This window comes from Salvelinus fontinalis, chromosome 20 (genome assembly GCF_029448725.1).
Source record: "Salvelinus fontinalis isolate EN_2023a chromosome 20, ASM2944872v1, whole genome shotgun sequence".
Taxonomy (NCBI): domain Eukaryota; kingdom Metazoa; phylum Chordata; class Actinopteri; order Salmoniformes; family Salmonidae; genus Salvelinus; species Salvelinus fontinalis.
In genome coordinates this window covers 31,945,767-31,954,694 of record NC_074684.1, presented here as the reverse complement: position 1 = coordinate 31,954,694, position 8,928 = coordinate 31,945,767, and positions in this window count along the sequence as shown.

Genomic DNA, 8,928 nt, shown 5'->3' with positions numbered 1-8,928 from the left:
ATACAAGGAATTAAAGCTTAATGTCTGCCCATCTGCACAACACACTTGAAATAATGATGACCTCAAACGTGTCTCTTTGTAAAAGAACAGGGTCGAGAAGGACAGTGTGCAAAATCCAGACATGATAGATTGGTGTGTAAGACAGGAAGTGTTGTAGACGACACAAAAAGGTCAAGACAGGAGAGAGAGAGAGAAAGTTTTCCATGCCGTTTGTTTAGTTTTGGGGGGGGGGAATACATTAATTCTGCTGGATGATTTAGCATAGGAAGTTAGCTATCTAGCTAGTATTTTCCAGCTACCTAGCAAAGTTCTGGCTAGCTAGTTAGCTAACTGCAAAGCCATATATTGATCTGGCTAACTGTGGTTAGCTAGCAAACGTTAGCTGGTGTTTTTTTAGGCCTACCAACTAGGCTAGCTAGCTAGCTAGTTACCATAGCACATTCTACAGAATAGACTTTCCATGCAATCTGTAGCGTTTTGTTTGTTAGCAAGCTAGCTAGGTTTCTAACATTGACTAGCTAGCTAGCTAAGTTACCTAACCTAAAGCTGGCAAATACACTACATGACCAAAAGTATGTGGATACCTGCTCGTCAAACATCTCATTCCAAAATCATGGGCATTAATAGGGAGTTGGTCCTCACTTTGGTGCCAGAACAGCCTCCACTCTTCTGGGAAGGCTTTCCACTCGATGCTGGAACATTGCTGCGGGGACTTGCTTCCTTCCATTCAGCCACAAGAGCATTAGTGAGGTCCGACACTGATGTTGGGCGATTAGGCCTGGCTCGCAGCCGGCGTTCCGATTCATCCCAAAGGTGTTCAATGGGGTTGAGGTCAGGGCTCTGTGCAGGCTAGTCAAGTTCTTCCACACTGATCTCGACAAAACATTTCTTTATGAACCTCACTTTGTGCACGGGAGAATTGTCATGCTGAAACAGGAAAGGGCCTTCCCCAAACTGTTGCCACAAAGTTGCAAGCACAGAATCGTCAAGAATGTAATTGTATTCTGTAACATTAATTTATACGTCGTACTGACATATGGTGAAGCGTGATTCATCACTCCAGAGAGCTCGGTTCCACTGCTCCAGAGTCCAATGGCGGCAAGCTTTACACCACTCCAGTCCGACGCTTGGCATTGCGCATGGTGATATCAGGCTTGTGTGCGGCTGCTCGGCCATGGAAACCCATTTCATGAAGCTCCCGACGAACAGTTCTTGTGCTGACTTTGCTTCCAGAGGCAGTTCGGAACTCAGTAATGAGTGTTGCAACCGAGGACACATGATTTTTAAGCGAAATGAGCTTCAGCACTATGCTGTTCCGTTCTGTGAGCTTGTGTGGCCTACCACTTCTTGGCTAAGCTGTTGTTGCTCCTAGACGTTTCCACTTCACAATAACAGAGCTTACAGTTAACCTGGGCAGCTGTAGCAGGGCAGAAATTTGATGAACTGACTTGTTGGAAAGGTGAAATCCTATGATGGTGCCATGTTGAAAATCACTTAGCACTTCAGTAAGGTCTTTCTACTGCCAATGTTTGTCTATTGCAAGGCTGTGTGCTCGATTGTATACACCTGTCAGTAACGGGTGTGGCTGAAATAGCCGAATCCACAATTATATATATATTTTTTAACTAGCCACGTCAGTTAAACAAATTCTTATTTACAATGACGGCCTACCAATGATGCTGGGCCAATTGTGCGCCACCCTATGGTCGCTAGCTAGCTGGGCTCACCTCTGAAGCTAGCCACCGTTTACGGTTCGCCTTCATAATAAAAGTCCCCAATTGAAAGTGACACAAATGGAGCACATCCAGCATGTTAACGTTAGTTAGCTACGTGTGTCAAGACACACTATGAGCAACATTAGTTCATTTTCAATTTAGCTAAACCAGGGGTGTCAAACTCATTTCGCATTGTGGGCCACATACGGCCTAGGGAGATGTCAAGTGGGCCGGACCATTAAAATTATACCATACTCTGCTATAAATAACCAAAATATCATGTCTTTCCTTTGTTTTGGTGTAAATAAGCACAAGAACATTAGGAAAATATTGAAATTTAATTAACTATCCTTTTACAAAACATTTCATGAAACACCTCATATTTCCTTAGAAAAATGTGCAATTTACTTTTATCATTCACAAATATGCATTGCAACTGATCCCACTGATTGTACAAAGGCACAAAACTTTAATTGGTACTGAAAAATATAGTAATGCACTTTAAGATTAAATGAGACTTTTAAAGAAATGAATTTTTAAACCACTTACACATACGCATATAAAATCTAAATGTAATCCCTGCGTACACCTTACAAACTAAGGAGAGTGATTTTAAATGTGTAATGAAGAAAGTGTTCGCCTGTCCTGTAAATCTGTAAACTTCATACATGAAACATACATACACATACAATACAGACTGAAAATTTATGGAGTTGTATGAACAGTAGAATTCCATCACACAACTTTTGTTTTGAAGCTGCTGACTAACATTAAAGTGCACATTTTTTAAATCACCACAGTAAGGATTCATCTTCACAGAGCTGTATTCTTTCAATGCAAACAGTATCTAAGGCAGCATTTTAAAGGTGTTAGTCTAGTCTGGACTTGTATTTGTTCCTGAAACTTGGCATCTTTTGGCCTGTACAAGTGCATCAACACCAGGTGTCATGTCCTGACTAGCTGTCACTTTCAGAATGTCATTTAAGTGCTTGTTTGTGAGCCTTGAACGCATTTTTGTTTTATTGATATTCATCACTGAGAAAATTTGTTCACAAAGGTAGGTTGTCCCAAACATGCACAAAATTTTAGCAGCCAGGGCTGTTAATTTGGGGTACCCTGGTAGTAGATACTGATAAAATCTGTCCAGACCTACAGAGGCAAATTTGCCCTTCAAATCTGCATCACACTGCAAATCAATTATCTCTAGCTGAATTTCGACCGGCAGATCAGAAGCTTTAACTGTGAAAGGTGAGCGAAAAACTGAAAATTCTGTCTCAAGTTCACCAAATACCTGAAAACGTTTCTCTAACTCCCGCAGTAGTCCTGCAATTTTGTCTTTGTACCGTTTCATGTCCGCATCAGGTCTGGTCACACACACATCTCTCAGACAGGGGAAATGAGCAGGGTTGCCATTTGCCAGTTGCATCTCCCACAAAGTCAGCTTCAACTTAAATGCATGTATGTTGTCAGAAAACTGTGTGACAACTTTTTTGCGGCCTTGCAACATTTTGTTCAGATTGTTCAAGTGTTCAGTAATATCAACCAAGAATGCAAGGTCCCGTAGCCATTCCTGAGATTGTAATTCCAACACCGGTTTTCCTTTTTTCTCCATGAACTGTCCGATTTCCTCTCGTAGATCAAAGAAATGCCTCAGCACAGCGCCTCGGCTTAACCATCTCACTTCAGTGTGGTATGGCAGGCTGTGGGTAATGTTGCTGTCGCTGAGAAGTTTGTCAAACTGACGATGGTTCAGACCTCTGGACCGGATGAAATTTACAGTGCGAACAACCACCTCCATGACGTGGTCCATTTTCAGCGACCTGCAACACAATGCCTCCTGGTGCAAAATACAGTGAAATGTCCAGAAACGATCTCCTCCATTAAGGGCTTGTACTTTGTCTTTGAACTTTGTCGCGACACCTGCTTTCTTTCCGACCATGGATGGCGCGCCGTCTGTAGCCAGGCTGACAGCGCGGGACCAGTCCACTCCAACTCTGTCCAATGCAGCAACGACAGAGCCGAAAATGTCCTCGGCTGTTGTGGTGTCCATCATTGGCACCAACTCAAGAAACTCTTCAGTAACAGTCAATGTCTCATCAACTCCTCGAATAAATATGGCCAGTTGGGCCACGTCTGTGATGTCAGTGCTCTCGTCAATTGCCACGGAAAATGCAATAAATGACTTGACTCTCTGTTTCAATTGACTGTCTAAATCTGCCGATAGTTCCGAAATCCTCTCTGCTATAGTATTCCTCGTCAGGCTAATATTGGCAAAAGCTTGTCGCTTCTCGGGACATACAAGTTCAGCCGCCTTCATCATGCATCGTTTAACAAAGTCACCGTCGGAATACGGCTTCGATGCTAATGCTATTTCGCTAGCAATTAGGTAGCTGGCTTTTACCGCTGCTTCACTGACTTCTCGGCTCTGGATGAAAGTTGACTGCTGTTTCCTCAGACCCGCCAGCAATTCGTTAATCTTATCTCTTCTCAGTTGTCCTTGCAAGCCGTCATATTTTTCGCTGTGATGAGTCTCGTAGTGGCGTCGAATATTATATTCCTTCAATACCGAAACTTGTTGCAAACACACCAAGCACGAAGGTTTTCCGTGCATCTCTGTAAATAAATAGGACGTGGTCCATTTTTCTTTGAAAATTCTACACTCCTTATCTACTTTTCTCCGTTTGGATAACGACATTTTGGCTAATGAGGGTGTAGCGGAGAGGTAGAGACCAAGGTATTAACAACGTCGTAACAAGCAGCAGATGGCGCATTGATACCGTCTGCTGTTTTCAGTCTGTCTCAGTGATGCGGCTTGTCTTCTACTCTGATGGAAAGAGTGCGCCCCTTAGCGGATAATCCATGAATTGCAGCGAATTAAAAATATTAATTCCATGTCTTTTATGCATTTTTTCCACTTTCAAATTATCCTGCGGGCCTGATCGAACCTCCTTGGGGGCCGGTTCCGGCCCGCGGGCCGTATGTTTGACACCCCTGAGCTAAACACTAAGTAACTTATTAGCGTTAGCACAGATAGAACAATGGTCCAGATGTTTCACCGGAAGTACACTGCTCAAAAAAATAAAGGGAACACTTAAACAACACAATGTAACTCCAAGTCAATCACACTTCTGTGAAATCAAACTGTCCACTTAGGAAGCAACACTGATTGACAATAAATTTCACATGCTGTTGTGCAAATGGAATAGACAAAAGGTGGAAATTATAGGCAATTAGCAAGACACCCCCAAAAAAAGGAGTGATTCTGCAGGTGGTGACCACAGACCACTTCTCAGTTCCTATGCTTCCTGGCTGATGTTTTGGTCACTTTTGAATGCTATCGGTGCTCTCACTCTAGTGGTAGCATGAGACGGAGTCTACAACCCACACAAGTGGCTCAGGTAGTGCAGTTCATCCAGGATGGCACATCAATGCGAGCTGTGGCAAAAAGGTTTGCTGTGTCTGTCAGCGTAGTGTCCAGAGCATGGAGGCGCTACCAGGAGACAGGCCAGTACATCAGGAGACGTGGAGGAGGCCGTAGGAGGGCAACAACCCAGCAGCAGGACCGCTACCTCCGCCTTTGTGCAAGGAGGTGCACTGCCAGAGCCCTGCAAAATGACCTCCAGCAGGCCACAAATGTGCATGTGTCAGCATATGGTCTCACAAGGGGTCTGAGGATCTCATCTCGGAACTGCACTACCTGAGCCACTTGTGTGGGTTGTAGACTCCGTCTCATGCTACCACTAGAGTGAGAGCACCGCCAGCATTCAAAAGTGACCAAAACATCAGCCAGGAAGCATAGGAACTGAGAAGTGGTCTGTGGTCACCACCTGCAGAATCACTCCTTTTTTTGGGGGTGTCTTGCTAATTGCCTATAATTTCCACCTTTTGTCTATTCCATTTGCACAACAGCATGTGAAATTTATTGTCAATCAGTGTTGCTTCCTAAGTGGACAGTTTGATTTCACAGAAGTGTGATTGACTTGGAGTTACATTGTGTTGTTTAAGTGTTCCCTTTATTTTTTTGAGCAGTGTATAAATGTAAAGCATCCGGTTGGAGTTTCCTCTCCTCACCATATGGCAGTGGGAGACGAGTGGCTGGCAGTGGGAGACGAGTGGCTGGCAGTGGGAGAGGAGTGGCTGGCAGTGGGAGAGGAGTGGCTGGCAGTGGGAGAGGAGTGGCTGGCAGTGGGAGAGTATGGAGAAGAGTGGCTGGCAGTGGGAGAAGAGTGGCTGGCAGTGGGAGAGTATGGAGAAGAGTGGCTGGCAGTGGGAGAGGAGTGGCTGGCAGTGGGAGAGTATGGAGAAGAGTGGCTGGCAGTGGGAGAGGAGTGGCTGGCAGTGGGAGAGGAGTGGCTGGCAGTGGGAGAGTATGGAGAAGAGTGGCTGGCAGTGGGAGAAGAGTGGCTGGCAGTGTGAGAAGAGTGGCTGGCAGTGGGAGAGTATGGAGAAGAGTGGCTGGCAGTGGGAGAGGAGTGGCTGGCAGTGGGAGAGTATGGAGAAGAGTGGCTGGCAGTGGGAGAGGAGTGGCTGGCAGTGGGAGAGTATGGAGAAGAATGGCTGGCAGTGGGAGAGTATGAAGAAGAGTGGCTGGCAGTGGGAGAGTATGGAGAAGAATGGCTGGCAGTGGGAGAGTATGAAGAAGAGTGGCTGGCAGTGGGAGAGGAGTGGCTGGCAGTGGGAGAGGAGTGGCTGGCAGTGGGAGAGTATGGAGAAGAGTGGCTGGCAGTGGGAGAGGAGTGGCTGGCAGTGGGAGAGTATGGAGAAGAATGGCTGGCAGTGGGAGAGTATGAAGAAGAGTGGCTGGCAGTGGGAGAGGAGTGGCTGGCAGTGGGAGAGTATGGAGAAGAATGGCTGGCAGTGGGAGAGTATGAAGAAGAGTGGCTGGCAGTGGGAGAGGAGTGGCTGGCAGTGTGAGAGTATGAAGAAGAGTGGCTGGCAGTGGGAGAGGAGTGGCTGGCAGTGGGAGAAGAGTGGCTGGCAGTGGGAGAAGAGTGGCTGGCAGTGGGAGAAGAGTGGCTGGCAGTGGGAGAAGAGTGGCTGGCAGTGGGAGAAGAGTGGCTGGCAGTAGGAGAGTATGGAGAAGAGTGGCTGGCAGTGGGAGAAGAGTGGCTGGCAGTGGGAGAGGAGTGGCTGGCAGTGGGAGAAGAGTGGCTGGCAGTGGGAGAGTGTGGAGAAGAGTGGCTGGCAGTGGGAGAGTATGAAGAAGGGTGGCTGGCAGTGGGAGAAGAGTGGCTGGCAGTGGGAGAAGAGTGGCTGGCAGTGGGAGAAGAGTGGCTGGCAGTGGGAGAAGAGTGGCTGGCAGTGGGAGAAGAGTGGCTGGCAGTGGAAGAGTATGAAGAAGAGTGGCTGGCAGTGGGAGAGTATGGAGAAGAGTGGCTGGCTGGCCACCAAGGCTGGAGAAGAGTGGCTGGCAGTAGGAGAAGAGTGGCTGGCAGTGGGAGAGTATGAAGAAGAGTGGCTGGCAGTGGGAGAGTATGGAGAAGAGTGGCTGGCAGTAGGAGAAGAGTGGCTGGCAGTAGGAGAGGAGTGGCTGGCAGTGGGAGAGGAGTGGCTGGCAGTGGGAGAGTATGAAGAAGAGTGGCTGGCAGTGGGAGAGTATGGAGAAGAGTGGCTGGCAGTGGGAGAAGAGTGGCTGGCAGTGGGAGAGGAGTGGCTGGCAGTGGGAGAGTATGAAGAAGAGTGGCTGGCAGTGGGAGAGTATGGAGAAGAGTGGCTGGCAGTGGGAGAGTATGAAGAAGAGTGGCTGGCAGTGGGAGAAGAGTGGCTGGCAGTGGGAGAGTATGAAGAAGAGTGGCTGGCAGTGGGAGAAGAGTGGCTGGCAGTGGGAGAGTATGGAGAAGAGTGGCTGGCAGTGGGAGAGTATGAAGAAGAGTGGCTGGCAGTGGGAGAAGAGTGGCTGGCAGTGGGAGAGTATGGAGAAGAGTGGCTGGCAATGGGAGAGTACGGAGAAGAGTGGCTGGCAGTGGGAGAGTATGGAGAAGAGTGGCTGGCAATGGGAGAGTACGGAGAAGAGTGGCTGGCAGTAGGAGAGTATGAATAAGAGTGGCTGGCAGTGGGAGAAGAGTGGCTGGCAGTGGGAGAAGAGTGGCTGGCAGTAGGAGAGTATGGAGAAGAGTGGCTGGCAGTGGGAGAAGAGTGGCTGGCAGTGGGAGAGGAGTGGCTGGCAGTGGGAGAAGAGTGGCTGGCAGTGGGAGAGTGTGGAGAAGAGTGGCTGGCAGTGGGAGAGTATGGAGAAGAATGGCTGGCAGTGGGAGAGTATGAAGAAGAGTGGCTGGCAGTGGGAGAGGAGTGGCTGGCAGTGGGAGAGTATGGAGAAGAATGGCTGGCAGTGGGAGAGTATGAAGAAGAGTGGCTGGCAGTGGGAGAGGAGTGGCTGGCAGTGTGAGAGTATGAAGAAGAGTGGCTGGCAGTGGGAGAGGAGTGGCTGGCAGTGGGAGAAGAGTGGCTGGCAGTGGGAGAAGAGTGGCTGGCAGTGGGAGAAGAGTGGCTGGCAGTGGGAGAAGAGTGGCTGGCAGTGGGAGAAGAGTGGCTGGCAGTAGGAGAGTATGGAGAAGAGTGGCTGGCAGTGGGAGAAGAGTGGCTGGCAGTGGGAGAGGAGTGGCTGGCAGTGGGAGAAGAGTGGCTGGCAGTGGGAGAGTGTGGAGAAGAGTGGCTGGCAGTGGGAGAGTATGAAGAAGGGTGGCTGGCAGTGGGAGAAGAGTGGCTGGCAGTGGGAGAAGAGTGGCTGGCAGTGGGAGAAGAGTGGCTGGCAGTGGGAGAAGAGTGGCTGGCAGTGGGAGAAGAGTGGCTGGCAGTGGAAGAGTATGAAGAAGAGTGGCTGGCAGTGGGAGAGTATGGAGAAGAGTGGCTGGCTGGCCACCAAGGCTGGAGAAGAGTGGCTGGCAGTAGGAGAAGAGTGGCTGGCAGTGGGAGAGTATGAAGAAGAGTGGCTGGCAGTGGGAGAGTATGGAGAAGAGTGGCTGGCAGTAGGAGAAGAGTGGCTGGCAGTAGGAGAGGAGTGGCTGGCAGTGGGAGAGGAGTGGCTGGCAGTGGGAGAGGAGTGGCTGGCAGTGGGAGAGTATGAAGAAGAGTGGCTGGCAGTGGGAGAGTATGGAGAAGAGTGGCTGGCAGTGGGAGAAGAGTGGCTGGCAGTGGGAGAGGAGTGGCTGGCAGTGGGAGAGTATGAAGAAGAGTGGCTGGCAGTGGGAGAGTATGGAGAAGAGTGGCTGGCAGT